Genomic DNA, 6,000 nt, shown 5'->3' with positions numbered 1-6,000 from the left:
TTGAAGTGTCAACCTTAGATACATGGACACATTTGAGTGCAAGGAGTATGGCAAACAGTTCTGTTTGAAGGGTAGAGGCCCAGTTATTGATGCGTGCTCCAATTTCTTTATGAGAGCCATCACTCTGTGTGACAACAGCAGCACTACCAGCTGCACCAGTGTATGACAACAGCAGCACTACCAGCTGCACCAGTGGACTGGTGAACAGAACCATCGACGTAAATAATTTGTGAAAGAGTGTTCTGTGTGACTAAGTTATCAATACAGCTTAAGGCATCATGTTTGGCTTCAAGACGAAGCTTTGGTTGTGATTTAAGAAGAGTTTTGGGGGGAAATGGAGGAATGGTAGTTTGGAATGGGGTAATATCCCATGGAGCAGGGAAATGTCTCTGTTGCCTAACTTGATATAGATCATGTAGCTGGTTCATGCGGAGGTCGGTTCCAGTTTTTTCGATCCATCTGGAAGGATGTTCACCAGTGCTGAGGAAAGTTTGGAGGGCTTCTGTGCAGGGGTTTGAATGGGCTAGCCTAAGCATATTGACCCCAATAAGGATATTTCTTTCAGTAACACGATCTCTAATGCTTGGAATATTAAGTTCTTTCCGCATATTTAAAATTTTGGCAGTACGAGGGCATCCTAGGATGATCCTCATTGCTTCGTTTTGCAGTTTTTCCAGCCCTCCAAGCTTCCAGTCAGACACGAGTGCAAGTAGTGGCGCCGCATAATCAACCAATGATCTAATATAAGCAAGATACATCATTTTCACAATTTTAACATTAGCACCATACCTGGGATGAAAACCTGCCACAACTCTAAGTGCTCTCAGCCTTTCTTGCAGAGTAAGACGCCGACACTTCACTTGAGTTTAGTAACCGGCTTCTCAATAAAACCGTTAATAATAACCGCTGCTTCACATGTAACAAATATTAACTTGTAGAGAAACAATCATTGATTTATTTATAGTTATAATGACCAATACTATGTAATTGTAATATCTGTAAATATATTAGAATATTATTATCTAATACAATGTTTTCCTAAATTTAATAATTTTACTAATATTATATAGAGACAAATTTGCTCAATTAAATTTTGAAAGTTATTTTAATAAATAATTTTCTGTATGCAATAATATACAAGTAAAAGTAATTGAATTCCATTAGGAAAATATGACGTGTAGTAATGAATAATAAAGTTTTTTAAGAATAAATTTTAATAGATATTGGCAGCTTTGAAATATTTAAAATAACTCCAACACCAATATACTTGGAAAAAAATTAAAATATGTTTAACAATATTATATAATATTTGTAAGTGTTTTTATATATAATGAAGAAGATTTGTTGGTGTTTAATAAGGTGTGATGAATGGTAATATTGTCCTTGGTAAGGGAGGCTGAGCAGCACCCAGCTGGCCTGTATTGTTACACTGGTATTTATTGTTAATTATCTGTGTCATCCTGCCTCAACCACTCTTATATTGTCTATTATCATCTTTCTCATGCTCTTAACACTGATGCTGTCTAGTTTACTCCTCGAGAGGAGGTTGTTAGTTAGAACTATGTGTAAAAATGTAAACACTGGTATCAAAAGTTTGTAAACACGAGAATATCAGAATGAAGCACTGCAGTAAGCCTATTGCCTAGGCTGCTCTAACTTATTAGAACAAAAAGCACTGCTGCAGGCCTACTGGCCTACGCTAGGCAGCTTCAAGTCATGTACTTGTCTAACCTATTTTTAAAGCTACACAGGTTTTACCTTCAATAATGTTACTCGGGTTTTCTTCCCTTCATCCACAACTATTACCGAACTAATACTTTCCTATATACTTTCTAAATCTAAACTGTTCTAACGTAAGCCCTTTGTTGCGAGTCCTGACTTGCTTACATATTTTTAGGGCGTTATTTACATCCTCTTTATTATTCCTGCTCCATTTATACACCTCAATTATATCCTCTAATTCTACACCCGAGTGTGTAGGTTCACTGTCCTCAGTCTATCCTCGTAGGATAGTGTCCTCAGTCTATCCTCGTAGGATAGTGTCCTCAGTCTATCCTCGTAGGATAGTGTCCTCAGTCTATCCTCGTAGGATAGTGTCCTCAGTCTATCCTCGTAGGATAGTGTCCTCAGTCTATCCTCGTAGGATAGACAGTGCCCTCAGTCTATCCTCGTAGGATAGACAGTCTATCGTCGTAGGATAGTGTCCTCAGTCTATCGTCGTAGGATAGTGTCCTCAGTCCTCGTAGGATAGTGTCCTCAGTCTGTCCTCGTAGGATAGTATCCTCAGTCTATCCTCGTAGGACAGTGTCCTCAGTCTATCCTCGTAGGATAGTGTCCTCAGTCTATCCTCGTAGGATAGTGTCCTCAGTCTATCCTCGTAGGATAGTGTCCTCAGTCTATCCTCGTAGGATAGTGTCCTCAGTCTATCCTCGTAGGATAGACAGTGTCCTCAGTCTATCCTTGTAGGATACTGTCCACAGTCTATCCTCGAAAGGTAGACAGTGCCCTCAGTCTCTCCTTGTTGGATAGACAGTGCCCTCAGTCTATCCTCGTAGGATAGACAGTGCCCTCAGTCTATCCTCGTAGGATAGACAGTGCCCTCAGTCTATCCTCGTAGGAAACATTTCTGATACATGGGGTCATCCTTCTCTGTACATTCTCTGTAATACTGTGACCAGAACTGTGGAGCAGTCTAAATGAAGTCTAACAATATTATTATACAGTTGATGAGTAAGATGCATGTACAACAATTTGGTATCCTTATTGTTGAAATGTTTCACCTCCATGGTAGGCTTTATCAGATACAGAAGATAGTGTATTGTAGGCAGTAGGGGTAGTGGTAAGGTGAAGATGATCTACATCAGTCTATCAACCTCAGAGAAATAATTTGAGGTGGCGACTCCCTCAGCCTGGAGAAGAGTTCACCTCCATGAGGTTGAGCTCTTCTCTACATTATTATTATTATTATTATTATAATCAAGGGGAAGCTCTAAACCCGTACGATTATACAGCGCCGGGGGGATGTGGAAGGCATTCAGGTTTAATTCGGGGAACTGGAGCACAGATCCAATTCCCTAAATCAGGAGCCCCTCACCAGCTCTTCTCTACAAATACAAATAATATATTTCTTTTCTGCAGTATACAAGTAATGTAGTTTACATATAATACAGTATTGTTAGGTACAAAAGAAAGCCTCCAATATGCTGTGCATTTTGGGCAAATTAATGCATGAAGACAACCTAAGAACTAGACATGGGTTATTAAGTAGGAGTTTTTAAATGTACATAGAGGTAGCTAAGTGAAAAATGGTACAATTTTAAGTGTGAATTAATACTTCAAACTGATTCAGTGATGTTCATTTAAGTGGGTTTTCTTAAGCATTTTCAAACTGCCTCGATGTCTTCAGTTTATGGGACAGTTCAGAGTGATGGGGAAGATACAGAAAGTTAGCTTCAGCAGGAGTATAATGGAACAAGATGAGTAATTAATTTTCTATGTGGGTTTGAGGAAGACTGGAAGAACAGGGATAAAGGTGGACGAACTGGTTGTTTGGTATAGCGTAGTGTTGAGAAGATGAGGCGCTTTTTAAAAATAGCTCTAAATTGATTGGCAGATGGCGGGGTCTTTCGAGAATTCAGTTCAGTGTAGTGATATGTTGGAGAGACTAGAAAATAGTTTGCTAAGTTCCTCCTTACATTCCTTTAAAACCCTTGAGAACAATTTATCAGGGCCCGGGAATTTGTTTGGTTTTAATCCGTGTATTTATCAGAGCCATGTTACTAGTAACTTTGTGTGTAGCTTGTTTTTGTCCTGATGCACATTTCTTTTTATTTCTGGATCTTTAACTTCATAATCTCTCTTGACTTTTCTTTTTTGTTGTTTCTTAAAAAATTTGTATTTCAGGCTATTCAAAGTTGTGGCTTCAGTGATACTACCTGACAGATTATTCTACTTATCTGCAGCTACTACCACAAGAAATGTATACAAATACTATATAATATGATCCTTTACCATTAATGCATTATATGTAGTGCATTTGTCCACTTTTCTATCATGTTGGTACTTTATACCATTTGTCTCCAACTTCTGCCAGTTTATTTTATTTGAAAATTACTGGAAGTTTATTAAGGTACATTTACACAAGCACAATTACACAAATTTTAGGTTATCGCAGTTTTCTTGCACAGTAGTATATTGGTATGTGTAAAATGCCTAGGATAACAAAAATAAAAAATTGGTGATGTATTTTCCTTGTAGTCCCTGTCATATATTTTCTTATTAGCAGTGTAGCTGTTGGATAGTATCAGTCATGATTAAAACAATAAAAAATAAAAGAACTAAGTAACTTGGCTGCATGAAAATCAGTTAAAATAAAAACGATATACAGGAGGGCCCCTCTTTACGGCATTTCGGTAATGCAACAGTTTTCATCATACTCTTTCTTCATTTATTCAGACTTTATAAAATAAATATAATCACCACTTACTATAAGCCAAAACTGAAAATATTTTAAGGTTGGTAATGTTATTACAGTGGAACTTCTGTTTTCGTTTTTTATTTGTTCCAGAGAGCCTGGCGAAAACCGAATTCAATGAAAATTGAAGCAATGTTTCCCATAAGAAATAATGTAAATCCAATTAATTCATTCCAGACACCGAAAAGTATTAACAAAACATACATTTTATAGAGAATAACAATAGTTTTACATCCACAAAACAATAAGAAATAAATATAAAGCACTAATGAAATGGGTAAACGAACATTTAAATCGCTTTTACCTTTATTGAAGAGACTTGTTGGCATATGGAAGACCTTACTTTAACACTGTATATGCCAGATTGCTTCTTGAATTTGTTGAACCAGTTTCTGCTGGCCTTAAATTGACTAACAACAGCACTCATTCCAGGCATATTCTTTGAGATCTTGATGTAACTGCCTTGCCTTCTTGCAAATTATTGCCTCCACAACACTATGTCCCGCTAACTTTTTCATTGATCCACACCAACAACTTGTCAACATCTTCGATAGTTTGCGATCTCGGATTCATTAGCACATTTACCCCTTTCGCAACATCAGCTTCCTTGATTTCTTTTTTCTTTGCCAGGATGGAACTGATCGTTGATGAGGACTTGCCGTACATCCTGATGAGATCGACCACACATGTGCCACTTTCATACTTTCTTGAATTGTATCATGTTTCTTGCCTTCTTTATCAAAGGGCTGGCACTTGGAACTTTCTTTGGCCCCATGATGGCTTATTTAACAGTTGCACTCAATAAACAAGCACAAAAAACAATGCATTTATAATGAAATTTTTCATACGAATGTGCAGGGTAACGCTCACTCGACGAGAAACAAAGCCAGACTGACTCAGAATGCGTACGTGGGATGTTTTGTGTAGGCATGAGCAGGCAGACACATTCGGTATGATGGACGAAAACTGAGGTAATGAATAACAAAAAGGCACAATACCATGACTGGAACGATACACAAATAACCCGCACATAAAAGAGAGGAGCTTACTACGACGTTTCGGTCCGACTTGGACCATTGACAAAGTCACACTAACCAGAGGTGGAGCAGGACGGCTATATATAGGCAGGAAGAGGTGGAGGTAGTAGTAGTAGTGGTAGTACAAGAATTGTATATAATACCGACAAGATGAAATAAGACACATGCACAACACCCGGGCATCCCCATCGTAGACGTTTCGCCATCCAGCCAGCCACTGGATGGCGAAACGTCCACAACAAAGACAACCAGACTCCGCACATGTGTCTATGATGGGGATGCCCGGGTGTTGTGCATGTGTCTTATTTCATCTTGTCGGTATTATATACAATTCTTGTACTACTACTACTACTACTACCTCCACCTCTTCCTGCCTATATATAGCCGTCCTGCTCCACCTCTGGTTAGTGTGACTTTGTCAATGGTCCAAGTCGGACCGAAACGTCGTCGTAAGCTCCTCTCTTTTATGTGCGGGTTATTTGTGTATCG

The 6,000-nt window shown here is 38.5% G+C and overlaps 1 protein-coding gene across 2 annotated transcripts in view; it reads left to right on the top strand.

The window, feature by feature from the left end:
* Nucleotides 1-1,344: 1,344 nt before the first annotated feature.
* The window catches only part of RpL29 (ribosomal protein L29), an 80,863-nt gene continuing 76,207 nt past the window's right edge, over nt 1,345-6,000 (top strand). The window contains exon 1 of one of the 2 annotated variants that reach the window (XM_070099930.1): nt 1,345-1,432. The gene's annotated coding sequence lies outside the window, so the exon portion shown is untranslated. The remainder of the gene's footprint in view (nt 1,433-6,000) is intronic. The other variant, XM_070099931.1, reaches the window with a different exon arrangement.

The sequence above is a fragment of the Cherax quadricarinatus genome, chromosome 70 (assembly GCF_038502225.1).
Source record: "Cherax quadricarinatus isolate ZL_2023a chromosome 70, ASM3850222v1, whole genome shotgun sequence".
NCBI classification, from domain to species: domain Eukaryota; kingdom Metazoa; phylum Arthropoda; class Malacostraca; order Decapoda; family Parastacidae; genus Cherax; species Cherax quadricarinatus.
Note: the sequence above shows the minus strand (reverse complement) of the source record. Positions and strands in the feature narration are given on the sequence as shown.